The 22,536-nt window shown below is 44.1% G+C and overlaps 1 protein-coding gene across 1 annotated transcript in view; it reads left to right on the top strand.

The window, feature by feature from the left end:
- The window catches only part of LOC118117888 (receptor-type tyrosine-protein phosphatase N2), a 238,940-nt gene that overhangs the window by 79,263 nt on the left and 137,141 nt on the right, over nt 1-22,536 (top strand). The gene's annotated exons all lie outside the window — the stretch shown is intronic.

The raw sequence follows: 22,536 nt of genomic DNA, 5'->3' as shown, positions 1-22,536 counted from the left end.
TTTTTTTTTTTCTAGGAACAGTACAACAACAGTACGGTTTTTTGTGGAACTCACAAAAAGGCGTTATGGCGGAGATGATGGCAAACGAACAGGAAGTCGCCTATTTTTGACGTTACACGCCTGACATCAACTTAAAATGACGCTATCTCAACAACATGGAGATTTGCTTTTGTTCGAAATGAGACTGGTCTGTGCGTAGTGATACTGACAGCGCGATGATGCATGGAATGAAAGTGGATTAGTGTCGGTTCGGAGCCGGCCCCGTCCCCCCACCTCCGCGGCCCAATTCAGTACAACAACAGTACAAATATCAACACTGGTGGACAAATGCGGAAACTGTAGAAACAGTCTGTCTCTAACAATTACTATAATAACAATTATTTATAAATAATAATATCTAAATTTTACAACATATTTAATTTAGATTGAAGTTAATGTTAGTTTTCTTATTATTATTATTCTAACCTTAAATGATTTTGGCTTTTGAGCTCAACAACATGCCTGGGAAAAGTGTGAAAATTTAATCTATATTGACTGTCACGTCACAGCGCTACCTACTGGCGACAGGAAGGACATGCTTCATACTTTGATGCACTACCTGGCTGCCATCAACAAATAATTATGATAGCCGAGACATGTCATTGACCATGGTCAGAACTGCGATACTTCCTCAAACCGTAAACATTGAGGTGTGGCGATGACCATTCTTCGCCAAAGGAGACGATGTTGTCATAACTCAAAAATGTCCTATCACTACCAAACCGGTCATCATATGATCGTGGCCTGTCCAAGCCTGAACAGCTCTATGTCAATATTTCCTCAGTGCTGCGCGCCACCGACTGATCTACCATGAAACAGGTAGTACTTTGTAAATCCACTCTGGCATTATCCAACCGCCCCGAACTACTGACCTATGATCACAATCCTGACCTGAACAGCTCCATAATATCAGTGCAGTCATAGCGCCAATTTACTGATCAGTGTGAAAATTGATTGTTGTAACATTGTCCAATTGACACACACTGCTCACGCTATATCAGAGCCCCAAAACGACGGTAAACAGAGACACATGCGCTATCATCGACGCTCCTTTCTCCACTAACCGCAACAGGCTTCAAAATGCATGAGCTCGGGCACGTTAGTGCTACAACGGAGCCCTAGTTATCATTTCTCCACAATTGCAGGTTATTTTATCGGACTTTTACTTTCGAAGTCCTCACCGGAAGTGAGGTACCTAACAACAGTGTGTTTGACAGTGTGCAGCAGCAGCAGGAGGAAGATCTGCATCCTCCTCCTCCTCCTCCTCCTCGTCCTCCTCGTACATCCATCCAGCGACCGGCTCTCCTCTGCTCCTCCAGCCGCTGAGGGCCCACTGCGAACGGGTAGGAGGACGGAACCCAACACCCCCTGAAGAAAATGGCCTTTAACACCGGGGAGAATAAACCAGAAGAGACACATGAATCCTTCCTCCTCCTCCTCCTCCTCCTGCCCTCCATCCTCCCGCTCCTCCTCCTCGCTCCTGAGCCGCTCCTCCTGAGCGGAGACTCGGTGAGTACGCGGATGATTCTCGTCTTTGAACGGGGCCAGATGCTCCTCAGCCATTTTGCCTGGAGCCTCCGGAGGTTTGTGCGCCCGAGCCGCGAATTCACCTGAAATCAGACGCGTTGTTCCCGCGAGTAAACAGGTTCACCTGGAGGAACTCCGGAGGAATAAACTCATGGGTCGATTTAAAATCAACGAACACCTCATTATATCAGTTTCCAGAACTACCATAAAACTGTAGAAAAAGAAATAACAAATACACATAACATGAAAATAAATACACGCTGTAAAATAATACTAAGCTCGTAGGATAAATTGAAATAGGGAAAAATATAAATTAAGGAAATTATTATAAAAATAATTAGAATTAAATGGTTGGAACAAAATAAACAGGTGATATAAAATATAGTACTGATTCATAATTACTTATTAGAATATGGAAAGTAAAAGTAAATCCATTAAATTGTGTAATTAGAAAAGATATTCAAGAATGATATTTACAAAATACAAATATAAATATTCAAATATACTAAATAAGTACTCTTTTGTACTAAATACTAATACTACAGTTTTTAATTGAACACTAGCTTAAATATGTATGTAAATGTTCAATATGCAACATATGATTACGATATATATATTCAATGATATATGAATGTTTATTAGTTAAAACAATTGTAAAATTAAACTTAAAGAAATAGTTAAATAGAAAAACTACTTAAACAAAAATAAAGAGAGTTCAAATTGTGATTTTACAACAGCTGATGGAATCAAAACAGTAAATAAACAGACGTGTGTGTGTGTGAACAGTCTCGATGACATCAATGCAAAACAAATGAAAAATGAGCTTCTCCAGTTTCTCCCTGTTCCTGACAGAGGCTATTGATTGTGTGTGTCTGTGTGTGTGTGTGTGTGTGTGTGTGTGTGTGTGTGTGTGGTTCTGTGTGTGTGTGTGTGTGTGTGTGTGTGTGTGTGTGACTGTACACATTAACATCTCTCATGCACAGAGTCTATAGCCGACACGATATTCCTTCACTGGTTTGGGCATGGAGACGCCTGATGCAGGGATGTGTTGCAGAGGAGGGGTGAGAGCAGAGGACGAGGAGGAGGCTAGTTGGTGCCGAGAGGTCCAGACTCCGCCTCCTTCCTCCTCCTCCTCCTCTTCCTCCTGCACATTACATAACTAAAACAGTGAGTACGCAGTGCATGGCAGCCGCAGGGACGAGACGAGCCAGAAAGCAACAGAGAGAGGTGGGTTACCTGAGCTGCAGAGACACAATACGTGAGACAGCGATCGCTCTCCCAAAGGTTCTGTGCTCTTATTAGTCTGACCAGGACGTTTTGTTTGTTCTGTCTCCACGCAGCAGATTATTCACCGGAACGCTCAGGATCTGAAGCGAGGGATGAGGTCTTGACTCAGAAACAGTGTCCAGGTTATTACAGAAAAGCGTGTGCCAAATAAAGATCTGCACAAATGATACAGTTCCTCGGCTCCACAGAACAAACCCTGACTCGTACGAAAGCAACACACATTACTGCTACGCACGTGGCTGAACGGACGTAGAAACCCGTTTTATAGCTCCTTCCAATCAGCAGGCAGCCACGCCTGGGAGAAAACAGGCATGGACAGTTTCCTATTTAATCAAATTTTTAAATGCCTGCAGATGTTTTCGTTTATATTCAGCAGATTAGTAACTCTGTCCACCCTCACTGTTGATGTCTTCTACAGGTGCAAACACAGGAAGTGTTCGGCCACTTCCTGTGTTTGCACCTGCAGCAAATGGAGGGAGAGGTGAGTAACAGGAAACATAAATAATCTATATAGTAACATCTTTATAATGTTAACAACATGAATTAATGAAAAACTGAACCAATCAACACTAATTAAACGTCACTATATTTGTCTGTTTTATGTTTTTAGTCACGATTGAATGGAGAACGATGCCAAACACAACCTGGATTTGTGTTTTATAGCTGTGAACTAATGAGATATGGTTGAATGAAACATTTAACAGAGGATAATTCTATTCCAGGGACAAAAGAGGGACACTAATAACTTTTCCGATCACGTTTGAGCAGCTTTGGTTTCTCGCAGGCAAACGTAAACAGGTGGAACATACAGAGACTGAAACTCAGCTGGAAGAACTCTTTACATTTTGGTTTGGAATCCAAGAATTGTTTCACTTTCTTTAACATCGACGCTTCTCAGAGAATTGTTCATCGCCTCTTGATACAAACGCACGGCGTCACCTGTACTTGTCTCTGATTGGTCGGGTAGACGGCGGTGTGTACACATCAGCGTATTGTCGTCTCTACGCAGTTCGCTAACTTTTAAAATAAGGTGCGAAAAAAAAAGTATTTCTTTCGAAAAGAAGGAACCGCTCACTTTGATGACTTGCTATGTTTGTAATATCATTAGCTTTATTACCAGCAGCAAACATCCTCGCTGCTCATATCAGCTTGAGGGAAGACTGCAGCTTTTCTTCCTCCTCTTCCTCCTCTTCTTCTTCTACTCCAACAAAGTAGCCATCAGAAACCGACAGAGCTCCTGGTTCTGTTTGGATCCAGACCCAGAACTCCTCTTCTGCTCTGAGGAACCTTTCACACCTGATGTTCAGGTTCAGACCTTTATCGTCAACATCTTTCTTTAGTAAATGTTTTGTTTAATCAAAGCACCATAACTTGAAATATTAGAGGTCTAACACAGGAAGGATTGACAGTGCAGTTTTATCCTGCGAAGGTTTTTCTGTTGATCCATTGATGTCTTAACAAGTCCAATAATACTGATTGGTTTGTCTCACACGCACTGGGACGCTCCTACCTTGTCTGTCTTTACGATTGCTTTAACACGCTTCAGAATAAACAAATGGGTAAATAATTCTTAAACATCAGATTGCATGAATCAATAGAGTCTGGTGACAGGTAGATCCCTTGTAGATGCCAGCTTAATGGACCTGTATATTACCATATTTCATCAAAAGGGATTTTCTACAGTGACCACGGGCACAAAATATTCTTGGAAAATCCGCAAAGTTCCTCTGATTTCCCTCCAGGGTCTCAAAGTGGAACTCCGGTGAGGAGACCGTGGCATTATTGTACTTTATGGACATTTATAATCCCCTGTGGCTCTGCTGTAATATTCTCATAAAAGTGAAATATCGATGCTGTGTATTTATACGCAGCTGTAATGTGTCTGCAGTGCACAAGTGACCTTGTTGTGTGTTTTCATTCCTGGAGGAAATAATGGTGCGCTGCAGCTACCAGAACAAGGCACCATAAGGCAAAGAACCATTGATGGATAATATAAATAATATAATAATAATTCATGATCAAGTGAGGAAAATATTATAATAATATCAGATCAGTTTAGAGTTTCAGTGCAATTTTTGGTGTGGATCTATCAAAAATCTGCATCTGGGGAATTTAAATGTGATTCAGTTTAAGCTCCTCGAGGTTTGAACTCTACTGAGTCACATTCTGTTATGTCACAGAATCTCCAGACTTTCTACAGACTTTAAACTCGGCGTCCAGGCGGAGAAAGACACGTCACACTTGCACCTCCTCCAGGGAAACTGCGGAGGAGGTGCAGCCTGTGTTTCGCTTGTGTCGTCACAGCTTAGAAACCAAAACGATGTCCCGGTTGCCTTAGATTTCCTGAAAATTATGTGATTATTACCAACATCTCAGAAAAGTGTTTGGAGATGGTCCTTCTGTAAAAAGTCCTGTGAGGAGGTCAAGCGGTTTGAGATCTACAGTTAAAGCAACTGCGAATACAGATGGACGGATCAAAGCATGCTCTTGAACAATGGAGTGGACTGGAGGAGAGGAGGATGAGAGGGAAGGGAAGGACAGAGAGGAGGTGATGGAGACAGAGGGGAAAGACAAAGAGAGATTACTCAATTTAGGGCCGGGCTGTTCGCACACACCTCCTGTTGAGAAGTGGATTTCATGAGCTGCCAGTACAGACAAAATGATCAAATGCTGCAAACTCGTTTTGTGCCGCTGCTCTGATTCGGCCAGGTATGCCAGGAGCCGATCATTTCTGTTCGAGCTGAGGCCCAAACAAATTGGATTGTCGCTGCTTTAATAAAACAAAAGGAAACACTGAATGCATGGTACACAACAGAAAGCATGTCTCACACACACACACACACACACACACAGAGTTAATTAGGAACCCCTGTTTGATCAGTCATGGCGGTGTCAAAGTGATCAGCCCCAACACAACTAAAAAATAAACAGGACGGGGAACGCTTTGAAAAGGTCGGGTGCTTTTCCTCTGGTCTATGATTCCCGGTTTATCGACTGGCCTAGCGGTAAACACGCCTGCAATGACATAACATTGTGTATGGAAAACCGGAAAGGTCAGGGGGTTGTAATGGAGACAGAAGTCCACGCCTCCCAGAAGCAATGACGGATTATTAGTCTGAAACGAATTAGTCTCAAATACTGATTACGATTGCTTATTTCCTTTGCCTTTTGTTTGTCTTATTATCAAGTATTGTCAATCATGTTTAATTATCGAACTGCACTTAACTCAAAAGTGACAGGTCCCATATATGTAAAATGTTATAGCTGATTGATTATTCCTGTACATACACTGATCCTCAAAGCCATGGACACACACACACACACAAGTTTGCATGAGTAATGGAACCGCTGCTCGTATCTTTCATGCACTGCCTCTCAGCTTTAATCATTGGCCTCGGGAGCAGCAGGTTTCTGATGCAAACACAGATGGGCACTGTGTCGTAGTGCTATGGCCCAGGAGGCGTTAAAGGCTACAGCCTGATTGCTCTTCTTGCTCACAGGTGAAGCTGATTGAAATTTGAAGGCCCCGTCAGCCACCATGCCAGTCCAGTGAAATACTGCAGCCCAGCCTTGCACTTGCTGCCGTGAGGGAGGAAACCGGAGGAAACTCAGGGTGGCAGCAGAAGTCTGAACGACGCCCTCCCGCTCTAACTGAGGACGGGAAATGGAAGAAAGTCTTCTAAATCCTCTGTATATCACGTCATGTGATGTAAAGGTTGTTTAAGGAATCTGGGCAACAATAACTTCACAAATGAAGGTTATACTTATGGTTGAATGAATATCGCTAGGTTGGTAGAGGCCCCGGGCAAAGACGGAGTTCATGCCTTGGCTTATGACAATTGTGATTTGAATCTTCACTCGATCTTTACTGAACTCATTGTTTGGAAGCACAGAGCTACAAACTGTAGAAACCAAAGATCCAAAACTACAACCTCACTGTCGTAATGTCAAAATGAAACCTGTGAACTGATTGAATGTTTTGATAGTAAACGCATCGCTAAACTGTGGTATACATTGATGACTATTTTATTTGTGGAGCATCTGTAAAGGTTATCTCATGTTGACAAAATACAACAAAATGAACCGTACTTGATATTGATGATTCATCAGCTGGTTATCGTTGCTTCAATATTTTATTGGACGTAATTGTCTGCTTTCGTGTTTTGAATAAATCATCGCAGCATTTGTATTATTATGTACGAATCCCTTTAGTTGTAACCTCTGCGTATTCTCTTTTGTCGCTTGTTTATTTTTTTCCATTAATTATCACTTTGAGGAAATTGGCCCAACGCTGCATGAAACTCCCCGCTGCTGGAAAGAAACTCGGGAGTCTTTAAATACATTTCATATTCATGTTTCCAGCTTTGAACGAGGCTCCGGTTACAGATGCAAACAACCGCTTTGGGAGATTCTCACTTTAACCACGACACGAGTTTACACGATTGGCCCTGGACACGTCCTCACAGAGACAGAAACCCCAAATCTCCGTGTGGGACGAGGCAAACCACCGCCGCTTCTTTTGATCGCTGCAGAGCAGAGGGTACTCCAGCGACAGCACGCTGCTACTGTTACAGCATCCCCATCGTTTCACAAGGCAACCTGCCTGTTGAAGTCCTGGAGTATTTTCCTAATGTGTGTGTGTGTGTGTGTGTTTACCTCACCTGAGTGCATGTAAGATTACGGAATGCAATTGATTGCTGTCAACATTAGTACATTGGCTAAATAAACACTTTGCTTTGTGCCAGAAGCACTCAAAGCAAGTACGATCAGTGTTTGCACTAGTATATTAGTAAATATAAGACTGAGGTACTGCATGGGGACAGGGAGCTAAATACTGTCAAAGTGGTGGTGGGTGGAGGGATTTGATTTGATTGTGTTAACCAGCCGGTTGTCTCTGTGTTTCTCTGACAGGTTGCCTGTTTGAGAGCGTAGCCAAAAGTTCACCATAAGAGATCTGTGTGAATCGTAAGAGATGCTTAAACCACACACGATGAACAAAGCTTTTATCAGAATCCACGCACACTTCCATCAAAGTATAAACGCTGTGGCACATGAAATAACTGTAGAAAATACATTAATAATATTATATATATATGAGGCAGTTACAGGTGAGGTGTCTTTTAAATCAGCCAAATGCTTGAAAGCAAATGAACGACCTAAAATGACCAAGTGTCCCATCTGCTAACATGGAGGAGGCAGGGTCTACACTGCAGCCACTTTATTAAATATGATAATATGTAGATTCATACTCTGTGCTGTAGTTAAACACACTCATATAAATAATCCCTCCGCCTGGTAGGAGTGGCTTAAAACGCCACAGAATCACTAACCTAGAATCAAACAGAAGTTGTTCACAGATAATCATCAGCATTTGTACTTATACTGTTTAAATCTGTGTCTCCACTTGGTGAGGTGGACACAAACTGCCCACCGATCAGCAAGCCGGTGAAGCTCTGTTTGCGCAGATCAGACTTCACTTATCAACTTTAGGTTTAAAGACGAGCCAAGCAGTGTACCTTAATCATCTGTTGCAGCCTCTCATTAGGATGGGCAGTGTGTTAGGAGTACACAGTACACAGTCCACAGTACACAGTACACAGTACACAATTGGCCGAGCGTGTTTATTCCAGGTAGGGTGTGTTTGTTTTGATTTGATATCTTGGTCATTTCCGTCTGGGCAAAGGTCTCTTTTGGAATGTAATCTAATCTTAGCGCTGGCAGTGAAAATAAAAGATTATATCCTCTGTCTAATTAATTTTTAGCTATTTAGATTTCCATCAGGCAGCTCTGAAAGTGACTCGACACGTACTAGTGAATTAGGTGAGTACTGTAATAAAGTAGTAATGATCAATTACTGATTACTATGTAGCCGCTGATTGGGTCCTCGGTCACCGACAGAGTCACAATGGGGCTCATCTTGAAGGAGCTTGACTCAGCATAAAGAGACTACGGTTCCAGTTCCACTTAATTGACCTTCGTTAACCTCGACAGAGCAGGAGCTGATTTCTGGTTGCCCAATGTGTGCTGTGGAGGAAGAGTTGTTATTCCTAAAGGAATACAGAGTGTGTAAACATCAGGCTCATGGATTTTTATAAGAAAGAAGAAACCATGAAAAGCACCAGAGAAAACCTTTATTTATTGTGTAGTTTTACAGTTTAACATCAAATTTGTTTTGATTGCGAAATCATTCGATCGTATCACAAGTTTGAACTTGTTTTTGACTGGTTGGTAAAACAAACAGTAAAAAACAAACAAAAAGAGTCCAAAATACTTGACCCATGAAATTGAGTTAATTATCCATCCACAAGCAGGAATGAAAACAGCTTTTAGACTTTGTGTGTAGTGTCTGTGTGTGAACCTGATCACGCAGAACGAGCTCACTGCCTCTGATGAGGGACTTTGAGAGGAAACAAATTCGATAAGGTCTATTTACTTCAGATCGCATAAGGTACAACTTTCAGGGATGATAACTGTGGGTTAAACAGGTCAAACACATCCAGTAACGGCCCAGGTGTTCCTTCCCCCAACAACACACACACACACACACACACATGCACACACACACACACACACACACACACACACACACACACACACACACACACACACACACACACACACACACACACACACACACACACACACACACACACACACACACACACACACACACACACCCTGTTTCCTTTGATTAGCTGTGAGGGACAAAAGCACTTGACGTAGATCAGTCATAACAGGCTCTAGAGGAGCAGCACTATAAACGGGCCCAGTACCTTTTTTCCTGAGCCTCGTGTTGCATGTTAACTCCTGAACAGCACAGCCAGCTTTTGCTCATGTTGTCTTATATATATATATATATATATATATATATTATAATCATTATAGTGGTTTCCTCCTTCCAGTCGCCGCCAGGCTTGCTGAGGGTTGATGGAAGCTTACCCTGTTTAAAGTCTCACGCAGGAATTGGCTGAAAGTTAACAATGTCTTCGGTTTAGTTTTAAACTCCTGATCTGTCTTCTGAGTAATATTTTCAGTGATTATCACCTGTGATGAGGAAATAATTACCAGCTGCCTTGTCCTTTATCCTGTACTGGGTTTCTGGCAGCTCTTATCAGAGGTGGTATAGCTAAACTCATATAAGATGTTTGAATATGCTGAACAAAGAAAGTCCGCAATGCTAGCAGTGTTTGGGCCTTCACTCACTTACCTTTCACAACAGCTACACCAAATAAATAAACAACACACTGGTCAGCATTGTCGCTCCATCCTTCATCTTTACACACCCTGTGCGCTGAGAACGGCCCCATGAATCCTCATTCTGCTCTAATCTGACCATTAATCACGAGAAGACGCCAGCCTCTGAATTACAGGCCTGTGGTCGTGGAAACTGCAGATTTATGCATAAAGTGTAATTATGAGGGATATTCAAGATGTTGCTTCTGGAGACAGAAATGGTGTCATTGGAGATCGCAGCTGGGAAACGAGAGAGGCCTGTGAATTTTTAAAGATGCCACAAACATCCTTATAGCCTGAGCTGGTTACAACGGTTCGGATTTGACTTTCAGGCACCAGGTTGAATTTGTAGGGGAAATCTGTTTCCTTCTGGTGTAAACAGGAAGGTTGATGCCTGCCAGCCTGGAGCCAACTGAGCTGATTAAGGTAAGATTCACTCAGATCTGATCATGACCATAAGTAGATCCGGTTCAGGGACTAGTGCAGTGCTCCGCTTGGAATGGGCCGCTCTTTTGCCAAAGATCAGTGCGTTGAGCGCCTGAGGATTAACTCTGAAGTTCAGTTTTGGTGGGAGTCCTGGACTGAGGTGATTTAATTGATTGTTTGAAAGAGTCTTCACAGAACTGGACGGCTGGGAACTCCAAGCAGTGCTGCAGATGAAAATCTTGGTCACCAGTGTCAAAAAGACACAAATTTAATCTCGGGCCCACATACTTGTGGCTATAGATGGCTTAATAAAGAGGACTATTCAGATGACAATCCTGGAAGGCGCAGGGATGAAGGGGTGTATTCTGCAGTGAGGGAGAGGCTGGACTTGTACAGGAAGGTCAGAAACAGATAGAAACTTCTGACGGTGAATCCTAAATGTAAAGCACAGATGGATGTTTCCACTTCCTCCCATAAAACCAAGCTGAGATGTTCAGTTTTACTGTGGGCGCGGTTTCGGGCCTCGGCTGCAACTCACAGCCCTGGTCAGTCAGGAATCCAGACGTCCTCCCTCTCTGCCTGTCGTCACTCCACAGCTCATCCCTGCCTCCTGACTCATTTGTAAATGCCAGAATTTGGCCTGAAAGGAAAAAGATCTGAGTTGACGCAGCGTGACCAGCCGGTCATCTCAGCTCCGCCTGCAAGTGGAGCTCGCAGCTCTGATTGAGATTGACACAGCGACGTGCGCGGCGGCTATTTAAAGACGCAGAGGCCTGAATTAGGATGTAGGAGTGTCGTTAATGTTAACACAACAAACACACACTTCTCCTTATGCCACACTACACATGACATCCAGTGAGAGAACAACCACAAACATGTAGGATGATTAGAATGGACACTACGAATTGTAGCATAGCAATACCTCAGTATTTTCACAGTAACTAAATACATTTATCTGCGTACTTACTGCACATGAGCGTCATTTTAAGTTACTTATGTTCGATTCCCTGCTCTAAGTGTGTGTTCTGCGTGTTCACAGATGGCGTGTTCGGGAAGTGTCACTGTTCCAGTGAGGTGAGCTTACACTTCACGATGTTCCAGCCCGTAGTGCAACGCTTTTCAGGATGCTGCTGGAGGGCTGTCCATCAGAGGTCAGTCTCCTGCAGGATGCCTTCTGCTTTCCATCCCAGTGTGTATATTTAATGAATGTTGTTGAGTTATTAATTTATGTAACCTGAGCCTGGCAACAAGTAAAAACAAACCAACCAACAAACAGACACGAGTGGAAGTCAACGATTATGGAAGAGAGTTTAGCAGAAGCCCGATAACAGGATTATCAAAGCTACATGAAATCAAATTTATGTGTGTGTGTGTATATGAAATTGACATTAATAATAATAAGTTTGTCTTTGGTTTAAAAGCTGCAAAAGGACAGCCACTCTCAGCCTTCTAAAGATCTAAAACTATTAAAGAAACATACGAACTCGTGATTTGAATCCACAATATCTCAGCTGCACATTGTTGGACGTGTCTGCACAGCGACTGAAGAAGTCCAACTCGCACATTTTAATCTGCTAGATCCAGACTTTTATTTGGCTCTGCACCGATTTACACTCCTTCAGCAGAAATATTATAACGGATTTATAAAAGGTTTTCTCACCGTAGCTGCAGTGAAGTTTAATGTGCTAAACTGAAGGACGCTCTTCTCTTCTTATCTGGAGACAGCTCCTGAGTTTACAGACTGACTTATGAAAATGAATCCCGAGAACACACGTTCAGTCTTTGCTGAAAGAAACCTTTACAGATTGAACAGGTTTGAAGGATTTATTTTATTTTCAAGCTGATAGAAACACTCCTTCAGAGGAAAGTGGTGAGATAACACCTGAACCTACAATGTTGCAAGTGGGATTTATAAATCTGTGAGGGTGGAGGAGACACGTCACTGCGAGACAAATATGAATAGCACCAACAAGATGTGTGTGAGCATCTAAAAAACACTTTTAAATATCACTTTTGTATCATGGGACATTTACACATGCACGCTGAGCCACTCTCTTCCCCGAATCTGCACTGTCCTTCCAAGCGTCGTGGAAATCCATCCGGTACATTTTGCTAACAAACAAATGGACGGAGGTGAAAATACCTTCTCTTCTGTGGAGGGGAAATCCTGAATGCTGTTATCGTAGTGTATCACTAGAGGGAGGCAGAGATCTGTGAGAACAGCCCATTGGCCAGTTGAGAGAATTTCATCCATTTTCATCATCAACATCAACAAGACAGGTTTCCTGACGCCTCTGACCTCTGACCTCTGACCTCCTCTCTGTACTATTGGTCATCTCGCAGATGAAGCTCATTTTCTGTTGCTCCCTCTGGATTGAAAGTTGCAGCTTCGGCCCTGACAACATCCCGCATCTTCGCTCCAGCTCTCGGTTCAGTCTGTGAGAAGCGGAATCTCCAGGTGTGCTCCAACGCTTATTAACCTGCAGTGTCAGATGCCGTCTGTTCACCCGTCCCTAACGCCCATTTTCCCGGCCGCCATGGCTGCCGTTAAAGGACCCGTTTACGGCTCTTTGATGGCGAAAGCTGGCCTGACACGCCGTGCAGCTGTTGAGCGGCAGTCGGGGTCATAATTCATTTTGCAGGAGTCTAAAAACTGAAACGTTCTTTAACGAGCAGAGATGATTCCATCAGATTCAGAGGCCGAAGTGCACGTTGACTTTTCTGTTATTACTGGTCCAACATCATGTTGAGATTTAAGCAGCGGCAGGTCTTGTTGGACCATAGTTTTGAAAAAAGGTGTTTGATTCATTCATTCACTCGTTCTCTTACCAGTTAATGTGCGGCGTAAAGAATATTGAACATATGATTTACGTAGTCTGTAATAACTAGAATTTTCATTTTCATTCTCCGGGTTCTGTTTCTTGAATATCAAATAACGTTAAACTTTTGTTGTGTAGAATTCCTGAAACCTAAATAGATCAGATGTGGGTTTCAGCAGGACCCAGATTCCATGAAATCCTATCACGTCCCCACTGTAAAAATGTTTGATATCATAAGGGAAGTTTCATTCTTATTTTAACCTCGGTTTTCACTCATTTCTGTTTGTTGGTAAATTGTAAACCAGTTTCCACCGAACTTGAGCTGCTCTCTAGCATTCCCTGAAACTATCTGGAGGGGCTGGACGTGGGAACCCAAATGTCTGTTGTTCACCTCCAGTCTCTCTGCCTTAAGGTTAGAGTTCAACATGACTTCTCTTAACCAGTGAGCTTTAAAACTGTTTTTCTTTCTGCTGCCACAGTCCAGTTTAGTTCTGCTTGACAAACTCCTGTCAGTCAATATTCAGTGCGTCTCTTTCCTCTCCTCCGAGCGTCTCTTCTTCCTGGAAACTTGAGTGTTGGAGCAGCGTGATGCTTCCTTCTTATTTTCAAGTCTGCGTCCCGGTGCTCGACCCGTCCCTGACATCACATCTGGAGCCTGTATTACTTCAGTCTTTCCAGCATGACATCGCCGCCTTACCTGCCAAATGCCTCGGTTCATGTTGTGCTTTTATGCCATATTTCCTTTAACATTTAGTTCCGCCACCCCATCTGGTGTTGGCGCCTGCTCTGGTTTGGTTGCCAGGAGCTGTTGGATGCATGTTGAGAGAGAAAACAGACGAATGCCCCATCAGCCACTTTAGGCTTGTCCTTGTGCACTCGCTGAAATGCAGAGGAGATTTTGAGTGGTTGTTGCGCCTGCTGACGCTCTTCACTTGCCAAGTCTCAGTAAACGACGAGAATGTCCGTTTGACTTGGTGCACAGACGGTTTAACAACCAGGGGATAAAAATGTAACCTGAAGAAAAGCGAAGACGAATGCCGTGCTGCTCGCCGGCGAAGTCACTGTTTCAACAGCCGACAAACAGATTTGCTGAGTCACTCGAGACAGAACTCATCTTTTAACTCAGAAACTTTCCACGGAGTTTGCATGTTTTTCTCCGGCTTCCTGACACCAGTCAACAGTCGTGGGTAAATTTGGTTGTTGGGTTAATTGAGACTCGATACTGCCTGCCCTGCGACACGCCGTCAGTCTGCCTAGGCTTGTGCCTCGCCCTCGCCCCGGTTCAGCTGGATTGGCCTCAGCTAACGCCCCACCTCAAAAAGATGTGTGTAAAACAGACAGAAAGGTTTAAAGGTGCAACACAGGAATGAGAATGAATGCAGTTATACCTCTGTAATAAGTGATGGGGACGCCCACACCGCCTCCTCCTGCTGGGGGTGAAATGCTGCAGATATAGCCTCTGAAGTCGTATTTATTTTCTTAATTGAAACATCCCCTGATATGTTTCTTTGCAATTAGTGTGTCTCTGATGCGGTTTTAAAGCTTCCCTGTGTTTCTGTCTGCAGGTTTGACCTGGCAGGACGACACCACCCAGCAGGTTCTGTCCAAGGAGTTATCCAAGCTGAGGAGGATTCCCTACAGGCCGCAGCAGAGCGGACCTGTCTACAAAAGCAACATCAGGTCAGACGTTCCCCTGCTTGAATCTTCACTGGTTCTGTTCTGTTGCTCTCCCACCATGGGTCACCGGATCCTGTCTTTTCCATATTGGTTGAGACAGAACGCGAGCGGTTCTTCATCTCCGTCTCTGCGTGTCGTTAACAGGCCGGTAGCTGAGGCGATGGACCCGGTGGACCAGAGAGTGAAGCCAGTGAGGTGGAGCCTGCGCGCAGAAACCTGCAGTCGACTTCAACGCCTCGGCCTCCCAAGACGCTGTCCTCTGCCAGCCTGAGCGGTCCCGCAAGGTGAGGGAATTTCTGGGAGCCCACTTTGCATCTGGTCTCTGTGCTTGTACATAAGATGTTTAGTGGCTATCACAATGTTCCTCACTACATTCCTGCTCAATCGTCTTATGTTAAGCAATTGGAAGTATGTTTTAACAGTTAACTTCATCTCCTCTTGTTCCCAGTTTACACGTGTGGAGGGACGAGACGTGGGGCGCTTTGTTTTTACCCTGCACCTGCATGTAGCCCTGTTCTCCGTCTCACAGTGCACCTGCTCTGTCTATGAATAAAGTGCACACACATACACATGCAGTACACACCACGCATCGTTCAAACAAGTACCCAGTCATATAAAAACTCCCACAAAGACTCGCACACCTGCTACAGGGGGCCGGGTGTCACCTCGCTGTCACCTGCTCTGCTTCTCCGTCCTAACTGATGACTTTCCCAGCGTGACCAAGCTGAAAGCGAAATACCAGCGGAGGGTTCGTAAGTTCACAGCTCTAATTAATGACTCTCCATGACCGTTCCTCCCTACTGACGCACAGGCCACTGCTGGGGATTGTACCAAAGACCACGTGGGCCTGTGACGTAGGCTCGGGGCTCCAGGTTTGGTGGAAACAAAAGGAACAGGAGGATAAGGGCCTGGAGGGTGCGGGGAAATTAACTGCATATACTGTAAACCAGAAGGGGCCTCGCATACACCAAAAAGACGCACTGTGATGGGGTTGGTAACTGCTTATGTTGCACTGTTATGGATAATTTTACCACATCTGCTTGTAGCATCTCTGTGCTCCCAGGTGGGCGTTAATGGAGCCGCCAGTGACAATTTGCTTTTATCGCAGCCGATGGATATGCTAATATGACGGCATAATTGGATTAATAACTTGTTTTTCAAAAATTGGCTTTATTTTCATGTCAACAATTATTTTGTTCAGATGTTGAATGAAAGTCTCATATTAACGCAACGTGTGGGGCCTGCACTGAACTGCTCTCACTGAGCCGAGTGGGAGCAGGAAATTCAGCCACGTTCTGATTTGTTATGTCTCTAAACTTACACACAGTATATCTATTTTCATTCTCTTTATAATACTTTCGTGTAAAGCACAGAAACAGAGTCTCAAACCGCCTTCACGCACATTTGAGATTCATTATTTTGTTTGAAATTTATTTTAAATAATTTGTACGTAAAGCACCTAAACACTGTCAGGGCATTGTGCTATAAACACCGACAAACAATAAGACAGGGGTGAAAACATAACAGAAGAAAAAGGTCCTGAAGTAAATATGTTTCATTATACGGATCAAGAAACCTTTCATATAACTATTTAAATCACATATATTCATTTTATACGATTGAAAGTAAAGTGGTTGCGACATATTCATGACTCCACTTGTTTTAAAAGAAGTCAGTTTCTATAGAACTCTATGATATACGTCAGTAAAGTTTTCCAAGGGAGTTTATGTCTCAGTCTCTAGTTTCAAGTCTTCTTCAATCGTCTGAGGTTTATTTAAATTGAATTCTGATAATTTAGAGTCAAACAGACCATAAAGCACCGGGATGGGCTGGGGTGTATAACACGGTGATTGGCAGTCGTATCATTCAATGGGTGAGGTTGCAGGTGTAGATGGGGCGGGCAGTGTCCTCAGCTCTGGTCTGGCCCACCCCCATTCCTCCAAATATGGTTACTTTGGTTTTTAAAATTTAAGATGGCGCTCGGATAAAAATGAAGAGGCTTCAGAACAACAGCTCAGAAACCAAAGTTGGTGACCTGACACCCCATAAACTCAGGTTAAATATGTTTTCATAATGAAAAGTATTTTACGCTATGCCGTGTTTATATTTAGCTTCTGAACATCCTTTTGTTGTTATATTAGTCAATTAGCAGACAATTATTTCATGCGCATACTACTGGGGTCCAATTTTCATGCTCTAGCCTTTACAAACACCTTTTGATTTGAATATCGATCCCAAGTTTATCTCCTTCTCTGGAGCATAGTGATCTTTTTATATCCAAATGGACCAACGTTGCTGTGAATACATGCGCTTGTCTTCCCTCTTTCAGAGTGACCGTTTCCAGTCAGGCATCCCTGCAGACGTTCATCGCCCCAAGGCCCAGACTTCGGCTCAAAACTCCTCTCCCTCCAGCTTCTACTCACTTTCATCTCGCCAACCCCTGGAGAAGCAGAGACCTCTCGTTGACCAGCTCCTAGCCACGCAATCGGAGGGCGACCTTCTCCTGGGCGCCCTGAGGCAGTATCTCTCTGGGCGCCTGTCACTGCACGGTGGTGGGGTGAGCCCAGAGGAGCCCTGGGCCCCCTCCGCCTCGCCTGGGAGCCCTTCAGCAGCTTATAGAAAATCCTGGGCCCAGAAAAGAGAGACATTACACTCGAATTCCAGGCTCGGTGAAGATGGGGAGAACTCATGTGCCTTAGTCAAGGAGCCGCTTCCTCAAAGCCTGTGGATCGGTACGTGTTTTTAATATCAGAATCAAATAGCAAGGGGCAGGGTTAGAGTACTGAGACGAGAGCTTGGCTGTAGATCAAAGCAAACACACGCCATTCATTGCAAGTCGATCTCATCATCCAGCTCTCAGACAAAACATATCTTTTTATCTTTAACTGAATGTTGAAAACACGAAGGATTTGATTCACATCTATTTGAATTTCACTCAGGTCACTTTACTTTCAAATACTGTCAACTGTAGCTTCGGGTGTTGTGTTCCTGTTATGCTCCACATTTGAAGTATTCAACGGAAAAATTGGGCTTAAAGCTTACAAGAGACTACTGGATGCTGGTAAACTGCTTCACTACAGTCTATCAGGTTAGCTTTTTTATCATATCCTCATCAACTTGCTTCCACGGATAAAAACAGCCTTTTATTAGATTCAAATTTTTGTTCTGTTTTTGGTCTCTACCATATTTCCTGGATGGATATGATGCATCTGGCTGGTCTCTGATGGAGTTTGTCTGAATTTTCTTAAGACTGACTAATATAATTTAAATGCTTATTAAGGCAAATCTTTGGATTTAGAGCTTTGAATGTTTATTCAAGAAGCAACATGAGGGATAGAAGAGCTGAAGCTGAGCGCAGGAAATTCAAGCACAAATGGGGTTCATTTGAGAACGAGTGCAGGGGTTTTGAAAGAGAGTGATTGCCTATTAAATTTGTTGTGAAATCAATGTTTTCCCATCTCAAACTGAAAGACCACGCTGCAAATACAGAGAAGAAGAAAACGCATTAGGGTTAGGGTTAACATTATTTCATTCAAACTTTCAGTTCGCTCACACATTTCATCAGTAAAAGTCTGTTCAGTGACTCTTGTTCAGTGATTTCATGGACACACAATCAGTTTGTTTCACTCTCCGTCTCACATGTGGAAAGAAATGTAAATAATCATCTCATTGATGAGATCAGATCAATACAGGTTCTAAACATCAGCACAACCTGATTTACTGATTTAGAAAACAACAGCAACATTAGATCTTTCAAACACATTCATGTCAGTGTAATTATGATTTCGTTCTACAAAGTGAGAACTAAATATGTGTGATAAAGGAAGGTCAGTGTTTACTGACAGCTGATCTCAAAGGAGCAGAAATGTCACCACGATTTAACTTTGATCAACAAACATGGAGACAGAAGAAGTTCAAAGATTTTTTAAACACAGAATCTAAATCACTGCTTCTTTAAATGACTCGTAGTCTATTTGAGTTAACGGAACTCAGCTGTGGGATCCATACAAACAAACCCTCCTAACCCAGCATAGAGAGAGGCTGAGAATGGGTCTGGACTCTGGTGGAGGAGAGTCATGGTGTCAGAGAATGTAGAAGGACAGAACACCTGCACTGATCCAGGCACACTCCCACCTAGGCAGAGGACCTGACACTGGAGTCTTGATCTTCTTTTCAGAAAAGTCATAACTGGCTCCATTACAATGTAACAACATCCAAGATTTATCATTGAACTAAATCTACATTCAGGGTACTTTCCTTCTCTGCTGATATCCTTGTATGTAATCTGCTACACCACCTCTTCCTCTCACCTCCACCTCCTGTGCAATGTCTCCGCCTCCAGTCAGACTTCTCTAATGTGACCTGAGACTTAACAGTGAATCTGTCTGGGTGATCAGGATAAGCCTGTTCTTTAATCATACGCATGTATTTTTCTGTTTCCCTCAGATAATAACAGATATCTGTTTGCTGTGTTTGGATCCAGTGTGATTTCCTGTAAATATCTTAAGAAGTCAGCTCTGGTCTCTGGCTCTGGTTGTGGTTGTGGCAGTAAAACATCCACTTGCCTCTCAGCCTGTTCTGGTGCATCTTGGAGTCCAATGTTCTCCAGCGCCTCCTCTAAATCAGCTAACATGGTGTTTTTCTCCAGGACAGGCCTCGGTGTGAAGGTCTGTCTACACTGAGGCGCTGTAGCTTCCTCTCTCCTCCTCTCTTGTCCCAGTGGGTGTTAATACAGCTCTTACAGTAGCTGTGTCCACAGCCAGTAGTCACCGGATCTCAGTAGATCCAGACAGATCGAACAGCAGAATCTTCTCTGTCCAGTTGATTTTCTGTTGCTCCAATTCATTCCTCAGTGACACACCAATGACCAATGAGTTTCACTGTGTTAGCCCTGTCTGTGTCTCTGCAGTGAATGAGGTCTGTCAGCTCCTATTAATTTTCAGCTTTGCTGGTTCCAATTCCATCCTTTAAATGTAGATGTGATGGGAAGAGAATGAGGAAATATATGGACAGAATAGAACTGGGTGTGTACGAAGACGGAGGGTTATCAAGCTTTTGCAGATTCCAGGAAGAGTATGGCACTTTACAAAATAGAATAAGGTAATGGTTACTGAGTTATCAAGCTTTTCCACATTCCGGTAAGAGGAGCAGCACTTTACGACAGGAAAATCCTGGATTCAAACTTTCTTGATTTGATTTGAGTTGTATACTATGCTGACACCTTTTCTGTTTGTTGATGACTTGTTCTACATTTTAGTTACATTTTTACTTTATTTGTTAAAACATTGATAAAGTAGAATGGTCCCTAGTAGAGCCCCTCCTCATCTGGAACTATTATGTACCTTGGGAAAATTGTTCAAAATATCGAATCTGTTGAAAATCCTGGATCTGCCTCTTTGAACCAACAAATCAACAAACAAACAAACAAGCCAAACAAACCAATCAATCAACCAACTAACCAATAAAACCACAAACAAACCAACTGACTGACCGATGGTGGGAAAACATAACATCCTTTAACTATGATAGAGAGGGTTAAAACTAAACTTTAATTCAACTATTAAAACTGCAGTATCGTATTTTCCTCACATATATTTAGCAAAGTCCTTTTGGGTGATATGTGACAACTGGTCAATTTCGAACATTTAAATGTTTAAACTACGTTTAAATGTCCCTAACTAATAGCTAAAATTGCTAAAAGTAATGAACAACATGGCAAAAATTACGCCTGGCTTATTTAGGACTTGGAAGCTATAGTTGTTGCCCAGCTTACATGTTTTTGCAGCCTTTAGTAGAAGAATATCGCAACTCACACGTGGTGACACAGTAGTTCCTCTGCCCGACTCAGTGCGCGACTGAAATAGGCCACGGCGCTTCTCCCCATCTCCTCCCTCCCGTGAAATGGGACAGCCCGATCCCCACATTACTGGCATCAGTGTCCTACCAGAAAAGCTTTTTGGGCATCGGGTAGGCTACGACCGGGGCTTCAGTGAGGGTTACTCGAGCTGGGTAAGGGCTGGGCGCACAGGCGCCACTCCAGTTGAATGGACGCCCTTTCTGTTAGGCGGTGGAGTGGGCTGGCGATGGTGGCAAAGTCTCGAACAAAGCGGTGGTGGCATGAGGCCAGGCCCAGGAAGCTGCGCAGTTCACTGACATGGCAGGTGGCCAATCTCCGACAGCAGCCACTTTTTTGCTGTGGCAGCCAGGCCACGCCTGAGCGCTGACAACATGTCCCAGGAACTCTGTCTCCCTCACAGCAGACACTTTGCAGGGTTCAGCTGCAGCTCAGCCTGGCGCATGGCAGTCAGGACTTCGCGCAGGTTGGCCAGGGTTTTTTTGAAGTTGCTGGCATGCACACCAGCAGGTCACTGGCTAGTGGCCAACACAACAGCTCCTGGTGCATCCACCAGACCCTCTCCATTAACTCTCGTGCTGCTGAGGCGTTGCAGAGTCCAAACAGCGACACGGAACTGCCACAGCCCCCTGTCCGATGGTGAAGGCAAGTCTTTGGTCTTGACTGGAGCCACCTCCACCTGCCAGCCACTTCGTGAGGTCAAGGGAAGTGAACCAGCTGGACCAGATGTAGTCATGCATCTATGGTGATGTGGATAACAGTCCTTTCTGTGACATTCAACCATATAACTACATACAGACACGCCTAGCTGCCATCCTTCTTCTTCACCAAGACTTGCCGGAGCTGCCCATGGGCTGTTGGAAGGCTCAATCATCCCAGCAGCAGCCATCTCAAGGATTTTGTCCTCCAATGCCTGTCGTTTAGCAAGGGCCAGCCTATGGGGGCGCAGGCGGATGGGCTGGGCGGAGCCCGTCTTGATACTGTGCTGACCCGCCCAGTCTGCCTGCAGTCTTCGTCTCTAACAGCAAAGATGTCCATGTAGTCATTTAAGAAGGTATTATACTGCTTGGCTTGTTGGGGGTCGAGGCCATCACTGCTGAGCTGCCATAAGTTCTGATTGGCCATGGCTGTTTCAGGTGGCGGACCGGCTGCTGTGTGATTGATGTTGAAGCAGGTTGTGGTTGTGCAGGCTGATGGTGGCCAGCAGGGTACAGGAACTCGTCCTGGCTGTGCAGTGGCTGCTTGAGGGTTGGTTGATGGTCTCTGAGAGGTTCTTTCTCTTATAAACCAGACTGGAGTGCCAGTCTCTTGCCGAGGGTTATGGTTTTCCCGACAAGTCAACCCGAGCTCTCCAGCCGGGTAAGGCAGGTCAAGGCCGATGATGCACGGGTTCGATTTTGGCAAGCCAGAGCTCACTCTTCAGCCCCTGGTCTCCAACCCGAACTGTCAGCAACTTCTTGGCCCTCATACTCAGCTTTTTCTCTTGTCACTGTCATCAGCTGGGCTACGCCGGTTCGTGCCACAGAAAGGGGCTCAGGGTTTCTAAAGTACGGTCGCACTAGGAAATGGTAGATCCTGTGTCCACCAGTGCCCGGGCAGGGATGACTCATCGAGTTGACAGGACAGATAAAGTCCTTGGTGTGACCCAGGCCACCAACCAGCATGCATCGGCCT

The sequence above is a fragment of the Hippoglossus stenolepis genome, chromosome 11 (assembly GCF_022539355.2).
Source record: "Hippoglossus stenolepis isolate QCI-W04-F060 chromosome 11, HSTE1.2, whole genome shotgun sequence".
Classification (NCBI taxonomy): Eukaryota; Metazoa; Chordata; class Actinopteri; order Pleuronectiformes; family Pleuronectidae; genus Hippoglossus; species Hippoglossus stenolepis.
The sequence above is the reverse complement of the archived record's forward strand: the minus strand, read 5'-3'. Positions and strand labels throughout refer to the sequence as shown.